The sequence below is a fragment of the Centroberyx gerrardi genome, chromosome 1, assembly GCF_048128805.1.
Source record: "Centroberyx gerrardi isolate f3 chromosome 1, fCenGer3.hap1.cur.20231027, whole genome shotgun sequence".
Classification (NCBI taxonomy): Eukaryota; Metazoa; Chordata; class Actinopteri; order Beryciformes; family Berycidae; genus Centroberyx; species Centroberyx gerrardi.
In genome coordinates, this window is record NC_135997.1 from 29,055,429 (window position 1) to 29,072,861 (window position 17,433).

Consider the following 17,433-nt stretch of genomic DNA (forward strand, 5'->3'; position numbering starts at 1 on the left):
GGATTTTTCACGTGTATCTTGCTGTTGGCTCAAAACTCAAATGCATGTTTTAAAGAGTAATTAATCTATAACTGGCTATTAATAATTGACATAACAGCAAGTGCTAGCCCAAATTGCCTTATCAATCCCATAGCTGGCAGAGACAGAGCAATCAAGCTCTCAAAACAATGAAGACATGTCCCAAAATTGAGTAAGTCAACCAAAACAGCAGATACTGTCACATTGACCAAAGAAAACACAAAGAGCAGCTGTCAATACTGCAGTGAGCCTTTGTGTTATATGGATCTCTGGTTGATAGTATAAAATATGTATACTGTAGATAATATGCTTATTTTACTTTTGCTTGTAAAACAGTGCGGAACCTCCTGTTTTACTATGTACTATACTGGAAGAAAGGGTTAGAAAAAAGGTTAAAAAAATATAATATATATATATATATATATATATATATATATATATAAACTCAATAGAAATACTGCAAACACTACAGAAAAGGCTTCAGAGTATTTTACTTTTCACATTCTACAGTGGATCCATTTTTTTTTTTTTGCAGAATTACAAGATACACAAAACAAAATAGTTATGGAAACAAAAATTCCAATACTCTTAACAGCAACTCTCTAACCAATGCAGACAGACACACGGTCACACACAGAGAAGAGAGAGAGAGAGAGAGAGAGAGAGAGAGAGAGATGCTGGTGACCGGCTAGAGTGTTTTCTATCAAATTCCAATTATCAAATTCGTAGAATTGTCACCTGTCACCGCACTAGTGACGGCGCTGGTTGTCAGGCCAACTCTGCATCGCTCTTGAAGTTTTTCAGAGTCCTAAGCATAGAGATATAACAGTGTTATATCTCTATGGTCCTAAGCTACTCCACCTTTGAAATGCTACAGCAGTGTTCGCTGGGTTTTGGAGCGGGCTTTGTCATTGTGGGTGTTGTCTGCCTTTTTAGGCTTCATTGCAGTTCGTTCTTCCATGGTTGCGCAAATGAACCTGAAAGAAGTTCAGAACGCAAGGGGGGTGTGTGGAGAATTTCCACCAAAACAGAGTACAGATCTGACTGCCTGACCTGAAAGCTTAAAGGACCTATATGTAACAATGACACCCAGCGTTTAAAATGGGTACTGCAGTCCAAATTCAAAATATTGGAGAGAGTTGTCTCCCCCCGAACCCTCCTCCCCAGACTCGAAGCTCACGCGGGTTGCCAGGTGAAAACAGAAAGAAAACAGACTCAGTTTCCATTTTCATAGATTGAAGAGCGTGAAGCTAATCAGTATGGTAGATAGTGGTAACATGGAAGACAGGACTCTGACTGCTGGAACTTCTGCACCAAAACAAAACAAGAAGCCTATAACAGACGAGGCTAAAAGAGCTAAGAGGGAGAGGGAGGGGAGCGCGACACCTGGAGCCCGTTCGGCTTGAAGTTCCCGTTCCCCGGCCCCCTGCAACACGGCAGACCGGAGACTCCGGTCAGGCTCCTGTACAGCTACTAAGCTATGGTATGTAACCTAGCCTAGCAAATTAGCTTCACTTTGTCAGTACATAGCCAGCTGCCGACAGAGAGTGGGGGTACAGAAGGGAATGAAACTATCATAGTGACTTACATTTGTCAGCAGACCATGGTGTTCCTCATATCCAGTGTGTGTGCAGGTTGTAATCGCGTTGTTTAGTCCGCATTTGGCGTCTGGTTCCGACGTCCTGTGTCCGGTTCATGTGTCCTGCCTTCTGCCAGCTTGATCGGCCGTAATCGCCACTTAATATCCGCCATTATAATTACAATAATCGCCATTTAATACAACTCCATACTCTTATTATGTTACTTGATTTGTGTTTAGTCAAGTTTGTTAGCGGTAGCATTTTCCATTAGCTGCAACTCGTAGCATCAGAATAGTAAATGTTGGATAAGATATGTTCACAGTCTCCATCTTTCAAATGCATCTCCAATATTTACCCGTATTTTACCACGGCTCTGGTCATGGAGCTTTTTCGAAAGAGGACGAGGCTTTTTAGGTCGGGTAGAATCCATCTTACTTGATCCAGTTAGTTTGCTTGCTTCCATGGCTGCAGTATGCTGTGTTTGCGTGCAAATTTGTTTCATATCTGGCAACCCGGGGTGTCGAAATGGGCAGTGGGCGGGATCACACAGACCAAAACACAAACAGACGTTCCGCTCCGGAACGGAAATTTCAAAGGAGAACATACTGGCTGTAGCATTGTTTTGGAGAAGCCAGTATTTCAACTTAGCATGTTTCCTTAATCTCTGATGACATATCATGGTCATTTTATGATTTAGTAAAGTAAATATATTACATATTGGTCTTTTAAAATCTCAGCAGCCATTGAGGTAACAGTGGAGTGACTGGCACTGATCAACAACACTTGTGAACCCCTGCTGATATATAATGTTCAGTTTGTACAACGAGCCAGTAAAATATTAGTGATTGTTCCTTCATAAAATGTTTTAGTCTTCAACTGTTCAAAATCTCACTTGAGACCGAGGTAGGATTCTAAGACTCTGTAGTAAACTACTGTAACAAACAACTACAATATTTTTGACTATAAAAGAAATCAATTTATTTATTTGTTTATTCCTTCATTCTGACCACTGTGAAGGCATCCCTGGAGAATACACTCACACACTGTGTTCAGCTGCTCACTGCTGACCGTCACCCAATTCTTGGTGTCCTGCTTGTGCTTTTGTGCATTGGTAACACCACTTCCTGGATAAAACTTGATTCTCACACTGCTGAGCAACCTGGGCTTTTAGGTCCAGACTAGTCTCTGGCAAACGGGTGTCTGACTGAAAATGTAGGAGTGATGGAAACTGATCTTTTTACATTTTTTACATAGTTTGAACTTCCTCTAAGTAACTTTAGTTAACACAAATATATTTCAATCCAATCCAATGACAGGGAGTGCCATATGTTATGTATGTGTGTTGTATGCTCTATAATTCTGGGCACACACGCATGCACACGCACACACAAACACACACACACACACACACACACACAACAGTTACACAATTCAATGGATCCAGTACCATTAGAGACATAAATGTATGTTGGGGAAAATGTCCAAGTTTAAAAGCTCAGACTGTGACAGGGACGATTGTGTGAAAACCCCATTTATTTTCCTCATAGAGAAATTACTTAAGATATGGAAGGGCAAGGCTCACACCCAAGATGATGACATCACTGAGGAGGTCTATGACAAATACCACTCTGTAGGTAGGCCCTTTTAAGATGGAGCTGGTAAGGTTCTATATCTCATTATGAAGTCACAGCAACAGACTTCTGTACAAGTGGACATTGAGTTGGACACCAGTCATTTCACCAACAGATGAAATCATGCAAGGACGGAAATTGCAAGTGTGGATGTAAGTAGAAAGATCTTTGACAACAACACATGGACCATGTTGAATCCATGTAGAATCCAGCAGGACTCATAAGACTGGAGTAGGACAGGTGAATGAGACTTAACATATACAGACATGTTCATACACACAGACACACATACATACAGACAAATGGACATACATACAGACACATAAACACATACACACACACACACACCACAGTCTATATATAAATATCCTCACAATTGTTTGATGATGTACAGAAGTATCAAGACTGTATTTTCTTGTTCATCTTCCGTTGCCTCTTGTATTATTCTTTGGGAATGCTCCTCATTAAAATGCATTTGATACATGTATCTACTTCATATAGTTTCAGACTGAGAAGAAAGTTTTTGTGGCATAGTTGGTCAAAGTGCCTGCCTCGTAAACAGGAGATCCTGGGTTCGAATTCCAGCGGTGCCTGATCAGTGTTTCTATATTTATCAGAAGGATATGCCCTGAAGTCAAAATACTACTTTTTGCTCTATAGCGTCTCAATTGGCTGCAGTGTTTGCAGAATCAATACCATTTCTCACAGTGAAACACTGATGCGCAGATCTCTGTGGCGCAATCGGTCAGCGAGCTCGGCTATTAACCGAGAGGATGGTGGTTAGAACCCACCCAGGGACGTAGCCAAGGCTGGATTATGGACCGGGCCAGTGGAGCCAGTGCCCCAGGGCCTCGGACTGCCAGGGACCTCCGAAGCCTCAGGCCACGCGGCCCGAGACTGCCAAAGGATGTTGATTAACCGAGAGGATGGTGGTTCGAGCCCACCCAGGGATGTAGCGAGACAAATCTGTGCTGCTCAAAGTTTAGGTTTGGTCTTGCTGAGCTTCAAGTCATCACCGTTCCTGCGGTGGAGCTGCTGTGACAGGGGTTTTGTTGACGAGTCTTGTCCTGTTCCTGCTCCGGCCTTCACCTGGCTCTGTGGTCATCGCTTCACCTGTACCTCAATGTTTGTTCTCTCTTTCTCACTGTTTGTTCTCTCTTCCTCCCGAGCTTGTGCAATCCTCACTGCTTTTGCCATCACAGCTGCCAAATGCAGTGCGTCACTTTACAGCTGAGTCGGTTTTTACCTTAACCTCGGTTTGCTAACGTTCTTATGAATGTCTCTGTATAGTTTATGACCTTGAATCCATTTGATATGATTTCATTCTGAAAGTTATTGAGACACTATCTCAAGAGCTTAGCAGCTGAGGGTGCCGTGGCTTAGTTGGTCAAAGTGCCTGTCTAGTAAACAGGAGATCCTGGGTTCGAATCCCAGCGGTGCCTGCTCAGTGTTTCTATATTTGTCAGAAGGATATGCCCTCATGTCATAATCCTGTTTTTTTTGCTCTTTAGCGTCTCAATTTGCTGCAGCGTTTGCAGAATCAAAACCATTTCTCACAGTGAAACACTGATGCCCAGGTCTCTGTGGCGCAATCGGTCAGCGCGCTCGGCTGTTAACCGAGAGGATGGTGGTTCGAGCCCACCCAGGGACGTAGCGAGACAAATCTCTGCTGCCCACTGTTTAGGTTTGGTGTTGCTGAGCTTCAAGTCATCACCGTTCCTGCGGTGGAGCTGCTGTGACAGGGGTTTTTGTTGACGAGTCTTGTCCTGTTCCTGCTCCGGCCTTCACCTGGCTCCATGGTCATCGCTTCACCTGTACCTCAATGTTTGTTCTCTCTTCCTCCCGAGCTTGTGCAGTCCTCACTGCTTTTACCATCACACCTGCCAAATGCAGTGCGTCACTTTACAGTTGAAACGTTTTTTACCTTAACCTCGGTTTGCTAATGTTGTTCTTATGAATGTCTCTGTACAGTTTATGACCTTGAATCCATTTGATATGATTTCATTCTGAAAGTTATTGAGACACTATCTCACCAGCTTAGCAGCTGAGGGTGCCGTGGCTTAGTTGGTCAAAGTGCCTGTCTAGTAAACAGGAGATCCTGGGTTCGAATCCCAGCGGTGCCTGCTCAGTGTTTCTATATTTGTCAGAAGGATATGCCCTCATGACGAATTCCACACAGCAATTGCTCAGGTCACGGGTTGCAAGCAGGCTGAGCTGACCTGAAGCCTTGTTGGCACAGTAGGCAGCGCGTCTGATAATCTGAAGGTCGTGAGTTCAAACCTCACACGGGGCACTTCCGTTTTGCTTTGAACTAGGTCGTGGACCTTTCGTTGCAAAACACCTGGGCCCAGCAGACTAGTCATCACGTTGAGCCGAGTCAAACCTCAGTCATCTGGACCGTCTAGTCTAGGAATTCTTTTTAAACCAAAGGCTTTAGTTGAATACATAGCCTTTGCCTGTAGACTCGGACACTTGTGATACTAGTCTCCGTTGTAATGTCGTATGTATACGTTTCGGAAGCTTCGCTCAAATGAACAAGCTTTAGTTGGACAGACTCTGCGACGTTTCAGCACCACTGCTACGGACTGGGAAATGTTGTTTCTGCCCGGGTTCGAACCGGGGACCTTTCGTGTGTGAGACGAACGTGATAGCCACTACACCACAGAAACTCCTACGAAGAGGTTTTACAGTAAAGAAAGACGATAAAACGCTTTCCCTCGATTTCCACATCTATTTACCTCCAAAACAACAGAGAAATCTTTCATATTGCTGCCCGGTTTCAAGCCAGCGGCATTTAGCATATGAGGCAAATGGGATAACCACACCTGAGACAGTGTTTCACTTGAGGATGTAGCTTAGGCAATGCTCAAATGTGGATTGCATTGAGACGGTGGCACAGGGACAAATTCCACATAGCAATTGCTCAGGTCACGGGTTGCAAGCAGGCTGAGCTGAGCCGAGCTGACCTCAGCTGACCTGAAGCCTCGTTGGCGCAGTAGGCAGCGCGTCAGTCTCATAATCTGAAGGTCGTGAGTTCGAACCTCACACGGGGCACGTCTGTTTTGCTTTGAACTAGGTCGTGGACCCTTCATTGCAAAACACCTGGACCGAGCATCGCGTCGGGCCGAGTCAAACCTCAGTCATCTGGGCCGTCTAGTCTAGGAATTCTTTTTAAACCAAAGGCTTATGTAGGATACATAGCCTTTGCCTGTAGACTCGGACTGGGAAACTTGTGATACTAGTCTCCGGTGTAACGTCGTATGTATACATTTCGGAAGCTTCGCTCAAATGAACAAGCTTTACTTTGATACATGCCGTGGCGTTTCAGCACCACCGCTACGGACTGAGAAATGTTGTTTGTGCCCGGTTTCGAACCGGGGACCTTTCGTGTGTGACACGAACGTGATAGCCACTACACCACAGAAACTCCCAGGACAAGGTTTTACAGTAAAGAAAGACGATAAGACGCTTTCCCTCGATTTCCACACCTATTTACCTCCAAAACAACAGAGAAATCTTTCATATAGCTGGCCCGTTTCAAGCCAACGGCATTTAGCATATGAGGCAAATGGGATAACCACACCTGAGACAGTGTTTCACTTGAGGATGTAGCATAGGCAATGCTCAAATGTGGATTGCATTGAGACGGTGGCACAGGGTTGGGGTTAGCGTCTCAATTGGCTGCAGTGTTTGCAGAATCAATACCATTTCTCACAGTGAAGCGCTGATGCGCAGGTCTCTGTGGCGCAATCGGTCAGCGCGCTCGGCTGTTAACCGAGAGGATGGTGGTTCGAGCCCACCCAGGGACGCAGCGAGACAAATCTGTGCTGCTCAAAGTTTAGGTTTGGTCTTGCTGAGCTTCAAGTCATCACCGTTCCTGCGGTGGAGCTGCTGTGACAGGGGTTTTGTTGACGAGTCTTGTCCTGTTCCTGCTCCGGCCTTCACCTGGCTCTGTGGTCATCGCTTCACCTGTACCTCAATGTTTGTTCTCTCTTCCTCACTGTTTGTTCTCTCTTCCTCCCGAGCTTGTGCAATCCTCACTGCTTTTGCCATCACAGCTGCCAAATGCAGTGCGTCACTTTACAGCTGAGTCGGTTTTTACCTTAACCTCGGTTTGCTAACGTCGTTCTTACGAATGTCTCTGTATAGTTTATGACCTTGAATCCATTTGATATGATTTCATTCTGAAAGTTATTGAGACACTATCTCAAGAGCTTAGCAGCTGAGGGTGCCGTGGCTTAGTTGGTCAAAGTGCCTGTCTAGTAAACAGGAGATCCTGGGTTCGAATCCCAGCGGTGCCTGCTCAGTGTTTCTATATTTGTCAGAAGGATATGCCCTCATGACGAATTCCACACAGCAATTGCTCAGGTCACGGGTTGCAAGCAGGCTGAGCTGACCTGAAGCCTCGTTGGCACAGTAGGCAGCGCGTCTGATAATCTGAAGGTCGTGAGTTCAAACCTCACACGGGGCACTTCCGTTTTGCTTTGAACTAGGTCGTGGACCTTTCGTTGCAAAACACCTGGGCCGAGCAGACTGGTCATCACGTTGAGCCGAGTCAAACCTCAGTCATCTGGGCCGTCTAGTCTAGGAATTCTTTTTAAACCAAAGGCTTTAGTTGAATACATAGCCTTTGCCTGTAGACTCGGACTGGGAAACTTGTGATACTAGTCTCCGTTGTAATGTCGTATGTATACGTTTCGGAAGCTTCGCTCAAATGAACAAGCTTTAGTTGGACAGACTCTGCGACGTTTCAGCACCACTGCTACGGACTGGGAAATGTTGTTTCTGCCCGGGTTCGAACCGGGGACCTTTCGTGTGTGAGACGAACGTGATAGCCACTACACCACAGAAACTCCTACGAAGAGGTTTTACAGTAAAGAAAGACGATAAAACGCTTTCCCTCGATTTCCACATCTATTTACCTCCAAAACAACAGAGAAATCTTTCATATTGCTGCCCGGTTTCAAGCCAGCGGCATTTAGCATATGAGGCAAATGGGATAACCACACCTGAGACAGTGTTTCACTTGAGGATGTAGCTTAGGCAATGCTCAAATGTGGATTGCATTGAGACGGTGGCACAGGGACAAATTCCACATAGCAATTGCTCAGGTCACGGGTTGCAAGCAGGCTGAGCTGAGCCGAGCTGACCTCAGCTGACCTGAAGCCTCGTTGGCGCAGTAGGCAGCGCGTCAGTCTCATAATCTGAAGGTCGTGAGTTCGAACCTCACACGGGGCACGTCTGTTTTGCTTTGAACTAGGTCGTGGACCCTTCATTGCAAAACACCTGGACCGAGCATCGCGTCGGGCCGAGTCAAACCTCAGTCATCTGGGCCGTCAGGTCTAGGAATTCTTTTTAAACCAAAGGCTTATGTAGGATACATAGCCTTTGCCTGTAGACTCGGACTGGGAAACTTGTGATACTAGTCTCCGGTGTAACGTCGTATGTATACATTTCGGAAGCTTCGCTCAAATGAACAAGCTTTACTTTGATACATGCCGTGGCGTTTCAGCACCACCGCTACGGACTGAGAAATGTTGTTTGTGCCCGGTTTCGAACCGGGGACCTTTCGTGTGTGACACGAACGTGATAGCCACTACACCACAGAAACTCCCAGGACAAGGTTTTACAGTAAAGAAAGACGATAAGACGCTTTCCCTCGATTTCCACACCTATTTACCTCCAAAACAACAGAGAAATCTTTCATATAGCTGGCCCGTTTCAAGCCAACGGCATTTAGCATATGAGGCAAATGGGATAACCACACCTGAGACAGTGTTTCACTTGAGGATGTAGCATAGGCAATGCTCAAATGTGGATTGCATTGAGACGGTGGCACAGGGTTGGGGTTAGCGTCTCAATTGGCTGCAGTGTTTGCAGAATCAATACCATTTCTCACAGTGAAGCGCTGATGCGCAGGTCTCTGTGGCGCAATCGGTCAGCGCGCTCGGCTGTTAACCGAGAGGATGGTGGTTCGAGCCCACCCAGGGACGCAGCGAGACAAATCTGTGCTGCTCAAAGTTTAGGTTTGGTCTTGCTGAGCTTCAAGTCATCACCGTTCCTGCGGTGGAGCTGCTGTGACAGGGGTTTTGTTGACGAGTCTTGTCCTGTTCCTGCTCCGGCCTTCACCTGGCTCTGTGGTCATCGCTTCACCTGTACCTCAATGTTTGTTCTCTCTTCCTCACTGTTTGTTCTCTCTTCCTCCCGAGCTTGTGCAATCCTCACTGCTTTTGCCATCACAGCTGCCAAATGCAGTGCGTCACTTTACAGCTGAGTCGGTTTTTACCTTAACCTCGGTTTGCTAACGTCGTTCTTACGAATGTCTCTGTATAGTTTATGACCTTGAATCCATTTGATATGATTTCATTCTGAAAGTTATTGAGACACTATCTCAAGAGCTTAGCAGCTGAGGGTGCCGTGGCTTAGTTGGTCAAAGTGCCTGTCTAGTAAACAGGAGATCCTGGGTTCGAATCCCAGCGGTGCCTGCTCAGTGTTTCTATATTTGTCAGAAGGATATGCCCTCATGACGAATTCCACACAGCAATTGCTCAGGTCACGGGTTGCAAGCAGGCTGAGCTGACCTGAAGCCTCGTTGGCACAGTAGGCAGCGCGTCTGATAATCTGAAGGTCGTGAGTTCAAACCTCACACGGGGCACTTCCGTTTTGCTTTGAACTAGGTCGTGGACCTTTCGTTGCAAAACACCTGGGCCGAGCAGACTGGTCATCACGTTGAGCCGAGTCAAACCTCAGTCATCTGGGCCGTCTAGTCTAGGAATTCTTTTTAAACCAAAGGCTTTAGTTGAATACATAGCCTTTGCCTGTAGACTCGGACTGGGAAACTTGTGATACTAGTCTCCGTTGTAATGTCGTATGTATACGTTTCGGAAGCTTCGCTCAAATGAACAAGCTTTAGTTGGACAGACTCTGCGACGTTTCAGCACCACTGCTACGGACTGGGAAATGTTGTTTCTGCCCGGGTTCGAACCGGGGACCTTTCGTGTGTGAGACGAACGTGATAGCCACTACACCACAGAAACTCCTACGAAGAGGTTTTACAGTAAAGAAAGACGATAAAACGCTTTCCCTCGATTTCCACATCTATTTACCTCCAAAACAACAGAGAAATCTTTCATATTGCTGCCCGGTTTCAAGCCAGCGGCATTTAGCATATGAGGCAAATGGGATAACCACACCTGAGACAGTGTTTCACTTGAGGATGTAGCTTAGGCAATGCTCAAATGTGGATTGCATTGAGACGGTGGCACAGGGACAAATTCCACATAGCAATTGCTCAGGTCACGGGTTGCAAGCAGGCTGAGCTGAGCCGAGCTGACCTCAGCTGACCTGAAGCCTCGTTGGCGCAGTAGGCAGCGCGTCAGTCTCATAATCTGAAGGTCGTGAGTTCGAACCTCACACGGGGCACGTCTGTTTTGCTTTGAACTAGGTCGTGGACCCTTCATTGCAAAACACCTGGACCGAGCATCGCGTCGGGCCGAGTCAAACCTCAGTCATCTGGGCCGTCAGGTCTAGGAATTCTTTTTAAACCAAAGGCTTATGTAGGATACATAGCCTTTGCCTGTAGACTCGGACTGGGAAACTTGTGATACTAGTCTCCGGTGTAACGTCGTATGTATACATTTCGGAAGCTTCGCTCAAATGAACAAGCTTTACTTTGATACATGCCGTGGCGTTTCAGCACCACCGCTACGGACTGAGAAATGTTGTTTGTGCCCGGTTTCGAACCGGGGACCTTTCGTGTGTGACACGAACGTGATAGCCACTACACCACAGAAACTCCCAGGACAAGGTTTTACAGTAAAGAAAGACGATAAGACGCTTTCCCTCGATTTCCACACCTATTTACCTCCAAAACAACAGAGAAATCTTTCATATAGCTGGCCCGTTTCAAGCCAACGGCATTTAGCATATGAGGCAAATGGGATAACCACACCTGAGACAGTGTTTCACTTGAGGATGTAGCATAGGCAATGCTCAAATGTGGATTGCATTGAGACGGTGGCACAGGGTTGGGGTTAGCGTCTCAATTGGCTGCAGTGTTTGCAGAATCAATACCATTTCTCACAGTGACGCGCTGATGCGCAGGTCTCTGTGGCGCAATCGGTCAGCGCGCTCGGCTGTTAACCGAGAGGATGGTGGTTCGAGCCCACCCAGGGACGCAGCGAGACAAATCTGTGCTGCTCAAAGTTTAGGTTTGGTCTTGCTGAGCTTCAAGTCATCACCGTTCCTGCGGTGGAGCTGCTGTGACAGGGGTTTTGTTGACGAGTCTTGTCCTGTTCCTGCTCCGGCCTTCACCTGGCTCTGTGGTCATCGCTTCACCTGTACCTCAATGTTTGTTCTCTCTTCCTCACTGTTTGTTCTCTCTTCCTCCCGAGCTTGTGCAATCCTCACTGCTTTTGCCATCACAGCTGCCAAATGCAGTGCGTCACTTTACAGCTGAGTCGGTTTTTACCTTAACCTCGGTTTGCTAACGTCGTTCTTACGAATGTCTCTGTATAGTTTATGACCTTGAATCCATTTGATATGATTTCATTCTGAAAGTTATTGAGACACTATCTCAAGAGCTTAGCAGCTGAGGGTGCCGTGGCTTAGTTGGTCAAAGTGCCTGTCTAGTAAACAGGAGATCCTGGGTTCGAATCCCAGCGGTGCCTGCTCAGTGTTTCTATATTTGTCAGAAGGATATGCCCTCATGACGAATTCCACACAGCAATTGCTCAGGTCACGGGTTGCAAGCAGGCTGAGCTGACCTGAAGCCTCGTTGGCACAGTAGGCAGCGCGTCTGATAATCTGAAGGTCGTGAGTTCAAACCTCACACGGGGCACTTCCGTTTTGCTTTGAACTAGGTCGTGGACCTTTCGTTGCAAAACACCTGGGCCGAGCAGACTGGTCATCACGTTGAGCCGAGTCAAACCTCAGTCATCTGGGCCGTCTAGTCTAGGAATTCTTTTTAAACCAAAGGCTTTAGTTGAATACATAGCCTTTGCCTGTAGACTCGGACTGGGAAACTTGTGATACTAGTCTCCGTTGTAATGTCGTATGTATACGTTTCGGAAGCTTCGCTCAAATGAACAAGCTTTAGTTGGACAGACTCTGCGACGTTTCAGCACCACTGCTACGGACTGGGAAATGTTGTTTCTGCCCGGGTTCGAACCGGGGACCTTTCGTGTGTGAGACGAACGTGATAGCCACTACACCACAGAAACTCCTACGAAGAGGTTTTACAGTAAAGAAAGACGATAAAACGCTTTCCCTCGATTTCCACATCTATTTACCTCCAAAACAACAGAGAAATCTTTCATATTGCTGCCCGGTTTCAAGCCAGCGGCATTTAGCATATGAGGCAAATGGGATAACCACACCTGAGACAGTGTTTCACTTGAGGATGTAGCTTAGGCAATGCTCAAATGTGGATTGCATTGAGACGGTGGCACAGGGACAAATTCCACATAGCAATTGCTCAGGTCACGGGTTGCAAGCAGGCTGAGCTGAGCCGAGCTGACCTCAGCTGACCTGAAGCCTCGTTGGCGCAGTAGGCAGCGCGTCAGTCTCATAATCTGAAGGTCGTGAGTTCGAACCTCACACGGGGCACGTCTGTTTTGCTTTGAACTAGGTCGTGGACCCTTCATTGCAAAACACCTGGACCGAGCATCGCGTCGGGCCGAGTCAAACCTCAGTCATCTGGGCCGTCAGGTCTAGGAATTCTTTTTAAACCAAAGGCTTATGTAGGATACATAGCCTTTGCCTGTAGACTCGGACTGGGAAACTTGTGATACTAGTCTCCGGTGTAACGTCGTATGTATACATTTCGGAAGCTTCGCTCAAATGAACAAGCTTTACTTTGATACATGCCGTGGCGTTTCAGCACCACCGCTACGGACTGAGAAATGTTGTTTGTGCCCGGTTTCGAACCGGGGACCTTTCGTGTGTGACACGAACGTGATAGCCACTACACCACAGAAACTCCCAGGACAAGGTTTTACAGTAAAGAAAGACGATAAGACGCTTTCCCTCGATTTCCACACCTATTTACCTCCAAAACAACAGAGAAATCTTTCATATAGCTGGCCCGTTTCAAGCCAACGGCATTTAGCATATGAGGCAAATGGGATAACCACACCTGAGACAGTGTTTCACTTGAGGATGTAGCATAGGCAATGCTCAAATGTGGATTGCATTGAGACGGTGGCACAGGGTTGGGGTTAGCGTCTCAATTGGCTGCAGTGTTTGCAGAATCAATACCATTTCTCACAGTGACGCGCTGATGCGCAGGTCTCTGTGGCGCAATCGGTCAGCGCGCTCGGCTGTTAACCGAGAGGATGGTGGTTCGAGCCCACCCAGGGACGCAGCGAGACAAATCTGTGCTGCTCAAAGTTTAGGTTTGGTCTTGCTGAGCTTCAAGTCATCACCGTTCCTGCGGTGGAGCTGCTGTGACAGGGGTTTTGTTGACGAGTCTTGTCCTGTTCCTGCTCCGGCCTTCACCTGGCTCTGTGGTCATCGCTTCACCTGTACCTCAATGTTTGTTCTCTCTTCCTCACTGTTTGTTCTCTCTTCCTCCCGAGCTTGTGCAATCCTCACTGCTTTTGCCATCACAGCTGCCAAATGCAGTGCGTCACTTTACAGCTGAGTCGGTTTTTACCTTAACCTCGGTTTGCTAACGTCGTTCTTACGAATGTCTCTGTATAGTTTATGACCTTGAATCCATTTGATATGATTTCATTCTGAAAGTTATTGAGACACTATCTCAAGAGCTTAGCAGCTGAGGGTGCCGTGGCTTAGTTGGTCAAAGTGCCTGTCTAGTAAACAGGAGATCCTGGGTTCGAATCCCAGCGGTGCCTGCTCAGTGTTTCTATATTTGTCAGAAGGATATGCCCTCATGACGAATTCCGCACAGCAATTGCTCAGGTCACGGGTTGCAAGCAGGCTGAGCTGACCTGAAGCCTCGTTGGCACAGTAGGCAGCGCGTCTGATAATCTGAAGGTCGTGAGTTCAAACCTCACACGGGGCACTTCCGTTTTGCTTTGAACTAGGTCGTGGACCTTTCGTTGCAAAACACCTGGGCCGAGCAGACTGGTCATCACGTTGAGCCGAGTCAAACCTCAGTCATCTGGGCCGTCTAGTCTAGGAATTCTTTTTAAACCAAAGGCTTTAGTTGAATACATAGCCTTTGCCTGTAGACTCGGACTGGGAAACTTGTGATACTAGTCTCCGTTGTAATGTCGTATGTATACGTTTCGGAAGCTTCGCTCAAATGAACAAGCTTTAGTTGGACAGACTCTGCGACGTTTCAGCACCACTGCTACGGACTGGGAAATGTTGTTTCTGCCCGGGTTCGAACCGGGGACCTTTCGTGTGTGAGACGAACGTGATAGCCACTACACCACAGAAACTCCTACGAAGAGGTTTTACAGTAAAGAAAGACGATAAAACGCTTTCCCTCGATTTCCACATCTATTTACCTCCAAAACAACAGAGAAATCTTTCATATTGCTGCCCGGTTTCAAGCCAGCGGCATTTAGCATATGAGGCAAATGGGATAACCACACCTGAGACAGTGTTTCACTTGAGGATGTAGCTTAGGCAATGCTCAAATGTGGATTGCATTGAGACGGTGGCACAGGGACAAATTCCACATAGCAATTGCTCAGGTCACGGGTTGCAAGCAGGCTGAGCTGAGCCGAGCTGACCTCAGCTGACCTGAAGCCTCGTTGGCGCAGTAGGCAGCGCATCAGTCTCATAATCTGAAGGTCGTGAGTTCGACCCTCACACGGGGCACGTCTGTTTTGCTTTGAACTAGGTCGTGGACCCTTCATTGCAAAACACCTGGACCGAGCATCGCGTCGGGCCGAGTCAAACCTCAGTCATCTGGGCCGTCAGGTCTAGGAATTCTTTTTAAACCAAAGGCTTATGTAGGATACATAGCCTTTGCCTGTAGACTCGGACTGGGAAACTTGTGATACTAGTCTCCGGTGTAACGTCGTATGTATACATTTCGGAAGCTTCGCTCAAATGAACAAGCTTTACTTTGATACATGCCGTGGCGTTTCAGCACCACCGCTACGGACTGAGAAATGTTGTTTGTGCCCGGTTTCGAACCGGGGACCTTTCGTGTGTGACACGAACGTGATAGCCACTACACCACAGAAACTCCCAGGACAAGGTTTTACAGTAAAGAAAGACGATAAGACGCTTTCCCTCGATTTCCACACCTATTTACCTCCAAAACAACAGAGAAATCTTTCATATAGCTGGCCCGTTTCAAGCCAACGGCATTTAGCATATGAGGCAAATGGGATAACCACACCTGAGACAGTGTTTCACTTGAGGATGTAGCATAGGCAATGCTCAAATGTGGATTGCATTGAGACGGTGGCACAGGGTTGGGGTTAGCGTCTCAATTGGCTGCAGTGTTTGCAGAATCAATACCATTTCTCACAGTGAAGCGCTGATGCGCAGGTCTCTGTGGCGCAATCGGTCAGCGCGCTCGGCTGTTAACCGAGAGGATGGTGGTTCGAGCCCACCCAGGGACGCAGCGAGACAAATCTGTGCTGCTCAAAGTTTAGGTTTGGTCTTGCTGAGCTTCAAGTCATCACCGTTCCTGCGGTGGAGCTGCTGTGACAGGGGTTTTGTTGACGAGTCTTGTCCTGTTCCTGCTCCGGCCTTCACCTGGCTCTGTGGTCATCGCTTCACCTGTACCTCAATGTTTGTTCTCTCTTCCTCACTGTTTGTTCTCTCTTCCTCCCGAGCTTGTGCAATCCTCACTGCTTTTGCCATCACAGCTGCCAAATGCAGTGCGTCACTTTACAGCTGAGTCGGTTTTTACCTTAACCTCGGTTTGCTAACGTCGTTCTTACGAATGTCTCTGTATAGTTTATGACCTTGAATCCATTTGATATGATTTCATTCTGAAAGTTATTGAGACACTATCTCAAGAGCTTAGCAGCTGAGGGTGCCGTGGCTTAGTTGGTCAAAGTGCCTGTCTAGTAAACAGGAGATCCTGGGTTCGAATCCCAGCGGTGCCTGCTCAGTGTTTCTATATTTGTCAGAAGGATATGCCCTCATGACGAATTCCACACAGCAATTGCTCAGGTCACGGGTTGCAAGCAGGCTGAGCTGACCTGAAGCCTCGTTGGCACAGTAGGCAGCGCGTCTGATAATCTGAAGGTCGTGAGTTCAAACCTCACACGGGGCACTTCCGTTTTGCTTTGAACTAGGTCGTGGACCTTTCGTTGCAAAACACCTGGGCCGAGCAGACTGGTCATCACGTTGAGCCGAGTCAAACCTCAGTCATCTGGGCCGTCTAGTCTAGGAATTCTTTTTAAACCAAAGGCTTTAGTTGAATACATAGCCTTTGCCTGTAGACTCGGACTGGGAAACTTGTGATACTAGTCTCCGTTGTAATGTCGTATGTATACGTTTCGGAAGCTTCGCTCAAATGAACAAGCTTTAGTTGGACAGACTCTGCGACGTTTCAGCACCACTGCTACGGACTGGGAAATGTTGTTTCTGCCCGGGTTCGAACCGGGGACCTTTCGTGTGTGAGACGAACGTGATAGCCACTACACCACAGAAACTCCTACGAAGAGGTTTTACAGTAAAGAAAGACGATAAAACGCTTTCCCTCGATTTCCACATCTATTTACCTCCAAAACAACAGAGAAATCTTTCATATTGCTGCCCGGTTTCAAGCCAGCGGCATTTAGCATATGAGGCAAATGGGATAACCACACCTGAGACAGTGTTTCACTTGAGGATGTAGCTTAGGCAATGCTCAAATGTGGATTGCATTGAGACGGTGGCACAGGGACAAATTCCACATAGCAATTGCTCAGGTCACGGGTTGCAAGCAGGCTGAGCTGAGCCGAGCTGACCTCAGCTGACCTGAAGCCTCGTTGGCGCAGTAGGCAGCGCGTCAGTCTCATAATCTGAAGGTCGTGAGTTCGAACCTCACACGGGGCACGTCTGTTTTGCTTTGAACTAGGTCGTGGACCCTTCATTGCAAAACACCTGGACCGAGCATCGCGTCGGGCCGAGTCAAACCTCAGTCATCTGGGCCGTCAGGTCTAGGAATTCTTTTTAAACCAAAGGCTTATGTAGGATACATAGCCTTTGCCTGTAGACTCGGACTGGGAAACTTGTGATACTAGTCTCCGGTGTAACGTCGTATGTATACATTTCGGAAGCTTCGC

General features: G+C 47.2%; 31 non-coding genes across 31 annotated transcripts; 20 read left to right on the plus strand and 11 right to left on the minus strand.

The window, feature by feature from the left end:
* The first annotated feature begins 3,955 nt into the window (after positions 1–3,955).
* trnan-auu (transfer RNA asparagine (anticodon AUU)) lies at positions 3,956–4,029 on the plus strand. The gene has a single exon. It is a non-coding gene; the product is annotated as a tRNA-Asn (tRNA).
* Positions 4,030–4,597: 568 nt separating this feature from the next.
* On the plus strand, positions 4,598–4,671 carry trnat-agu (transfer RNA threonine (anticodon AGU)). Its single transcript has one exon. It is a non-coding gene; the product is annotated as a tRNA-Thr (tRNA).
* A 135-nt stretch (positions 4,672–4,806) lies between these two features.
* On the plus strand, positions 4,807–4,880 carry trnan-guu (transfer RNA asparagine (anticodon GUU)). The gene has a single exon. It is a non-coding gene; the product is annotated as a tRNA-Asn (tRNA).
* Positions 4,881–5,278: 398 nt separating this feature from the next.
* trnat-agu (transfer RNA threonine (anticodon AGU)) lies at positions 5,279–5,352 on the plus strand. The gene has a single exon. It is a non-coding gene; the product is annotated as a tRNA-Thr (tRNA).
* Positions 5,353–5,825: 473 nt separating this feature from the next.
* Positions 5,826–5,898, minus strand: trnav-cac (transfer RNA valine (anticodon CAC)). Its single transcript has one exon. It is a non-coding gene; the product is annotated as a tRNA-Val (tRNA).
* A 312-nt stretch (positions 5,899–6,210) lies between these two features.
* On the plus strand, positions 6,211–6,283 carry trnam-cau (transfer RNA methionine (anticodon CAU)). Its single transcript has one exon. It is a non-coding gene; the product is annotated as a tRNA-Met (tRNA).
* A 300-nt stretch (positions 6,284–6,583) lies between these two features.
* trnav-cac (transfer RNA valine (anticodon CAC)) lies at positions 6,584–6,656 on the minus strand. Its single transcript has one exon. It is a non-coding gene; the product is annotated as a tRNA-Val (tRNA).
* Positions 6,657–6,964: 308 nt separating this feature from the next.
* Positions 6,965–7,038, plus strand: trnan-guu (transfer RNA asparagine (anticodon GUU)). Its single transcript has one exon. It is a non-coding gene; the product is annotated as a tRNA-Asn (tRNA).
* A 418-nt stretch (positions 7,039–7,456) lies between these two features.
* Positions 7,457–7,530, plus strand: trnat-agu (transfer RNA threonine (anticodon AGU)). Its single transcript has one exon. It is a non-coding gene; the product is annotated as a tRNA-Thr (tRNA).
* Positions 7,531–8,009: 479 nt separating this feature from the next.
* On the minus strand, positions 8,010–8,082 carry trnav-cac (transfer RNA valine (anticodon CAC)). Its single transcript has one exon. It is a non-coding gene; the product is annotated as a tRNA-Val (tRNA).
* A 312-nt stretch (positions 8,083–8,394) lies between these two features.
* trnam-cau (transfer RNA methionine (anticodon CAU)) lies at positions 8,395–8,467 on the plus strand. Its single transcript has one exon. It is a non-coding gene; the product is annotated as a tRNA-Met (tRNA).
* Positions 8,468–8,767: 300 nt separating this feature from the next.
* On the minus strand, positions 8,768–8,840 carry trnav-cac (transfer RNA valine (anticodon CAC)). The gene has a single exon. It is a non-coding gene; the product is annotated as a tRNA-Val (tRNA).
* A 308-nt stretch (positions 8,841–9,148) lies between these two features.
* On the plus strand, positions 9,149–9,222 carry trnan-guu (transfer RNA asparagine (anticodon GUU)). The gene has a single exon. It is a non-coding gene; the product is annotated as a tRNA-Asn (tRNA).
* Positions 9,223–9,640: 418 nt separating this feature from the next.
* On the plus strand, positions 9,641–9,714 carry trnat-agu (transfer RNA threonine (anticodon AGU)). Its single transcript has one exon. It is a non-coding gene; the product is annotated as a tRNA-Thr (tRNA).
* Positions 9,715–10,193: 479 nt separating this feature from the next.
* On the minus strand, positions 10,194–10,266 carry trnav-cac (transfer RNA valine (anticodon CAC)). The gene has a single exon. It is a non-coding gene; the product is annotated as a tRNA-Val (tRNA).
* Positions 10,267–10,578: 312 nt separating this feature from the next.
* On the plus strand, positions 10,579–10,651 carry trnam-cau (transfer RNA methionine (anticodon CAU)). Its single transcript has one exon. It is a non-coding gene; the product is annotated as a tRNA-Met (tRNA).
* Positions 10,652–10,951: 300 nt separating this feature from the next.
* Positions 10,952–11,024, minus strand: trnav-cac (transfer RNA valine (anticodon CAC)). The gene has a single exon. It is a non-coding gene; the product is annotated as a tRNA-Val (tRNA).
* A 308-nt stretch (positions 11,025–11,332) lies between these two features.
* trnan-guu (transfer RNA asparagine (anticodon GUU)) lies at positions 11,333–11,406 on the plus strand. The gene has a single exon. It is a non-coding gene; the product is annotated as a tRNA-Asn (tRNA).
* A 418-nt stretch (positions 11,407–11,824) lies between these two features.
* On the plus strand, positions 11,825–11,898 carry trnat-agu (transfer RNA threonine (anticodon AGU)). Its single transcript has one exon. It is a non-coding gene; the product is annotated as a tRNA-Thr (tRNA).
* Positions 11,899–12,377: 479 nt separating this feature from the next.
* On the minus strand, positions 12,378–12,450 carry trnav-cac (transfer RNA valine (anticodon CAC)). The gene has a single exon. It is a non-coding gene; the product is annotated as a tRNA-Val (tRNA).
* A 312-nt stretch (positions 12,451–12,762) lies between these two features.
* Positions 12,763–12,835, plus strand: trnam-cau (transfer RNA methionine (anticodon CAU)). Its single transcript has one exon. It is a non-coding gene; the product is annotated as a tRNA-Met (tRNA).
* A 300-nt stretch (positions 12,836–13,135) lies between these two features.
* trnav-cac (transfer RNA valine (anticodon CAC)) lies at positions 13,136–13,208 on the minus strand. The gene has a single exon. It is a non-coding gene; the product is annotated as a tRNA-Val (tRNA).
* Positions 13,209–13,516: 308 nt separating this feature from the next.
* Positions 13,517–13,590, plus strand: trnan-guu (transfer RNA asparagine (anticodon GUU)). The gene has a single exon. It is a non-coding gene; the product is annotated as a tRNA-Asn (tRNA).
* A 418-nt stretch (positions 13,591–14,008) lies between these two features.
* Positions 14,009–14,082, plus strand: trnat-agu (transfer RNA threonine (anticodon AGU)). Its single transcript has one exon. It is a non-coding gene; the product is annotated as a tRNA-Thr (tRNA).
* Positions 14,083–14,561: 479 nt separating this feature from the next.
* Positions 14,562–14,634, minus strand: trnav-cac (transfer RNA valine (anticodon CAC)). Its single transcript has one exon. It is a non-coding gene; the product is annotated as a tRNA-Val (tRNA).
* A 312-nt stretch (positions 14,635–14,946) lies between these two features.
* Positions 14,947–15,019, plus strand: trnam-cau (transfer RNA methionine (anticodon CAU)). The gene has a single exon. It is a non-coding gene; the product is annotated as a tRNA-Met (tRNA).
* Positions 15,020–15,319: 300 nt separating this feature from the next.
* On the minus strand, positions 15,320–15,392 carry trnav-cac (transfer RNA valine (anticodon CAC)). Its single transcript has one exon. It is a non-coding gene; the product is annotated as a tRNA-Val (tRNA).
* A 308-nt stretch (positions 15,393–15,700) lies between these two features.
* Positions 15,701–15,774, plus strand: trnan-guu (transfer RNA asparagine (anticodon GUU)). Its single transcript has one exon. It is a non-coding gene; the product is annotated as a tRNA-Asn (tRNA).
* A 418-nt stretch (positions 15,775–16,192) lies between these two features.
* Positions 16,193–16,266, plus strand: trnat-agu (transfer RNA threonine (anticodon AGU)). The gene has a single exon. It is a non-coding gene; the product is annotated as a tRNA-Thr (tRNA).
* Positions 16,267–16,745: 479 nt separating this feature from the next.
* On the minus strand, positions 16,746–16,818 carry trnav-cac (transfer RNA valine (anticodon CAC)). Its single transcript has one exon. It is a non-coding gene; the product is annotated as a tRNA-Val (tRNA).
* Positions 16,819–17,130: 312 nt separating this feature from the next.
* On the plus strand, positions 17,131–17,203 carry trnam-cau (transfer RNA methionine (anticodon CAU)). Its single transcript has one exon. It is a non-coding gene; the product is annotated as a tRNA-Met (tRNA).
* The last annotated feature ends 230 nt before the right edge of the window (positions 17,204–17,433 follow it).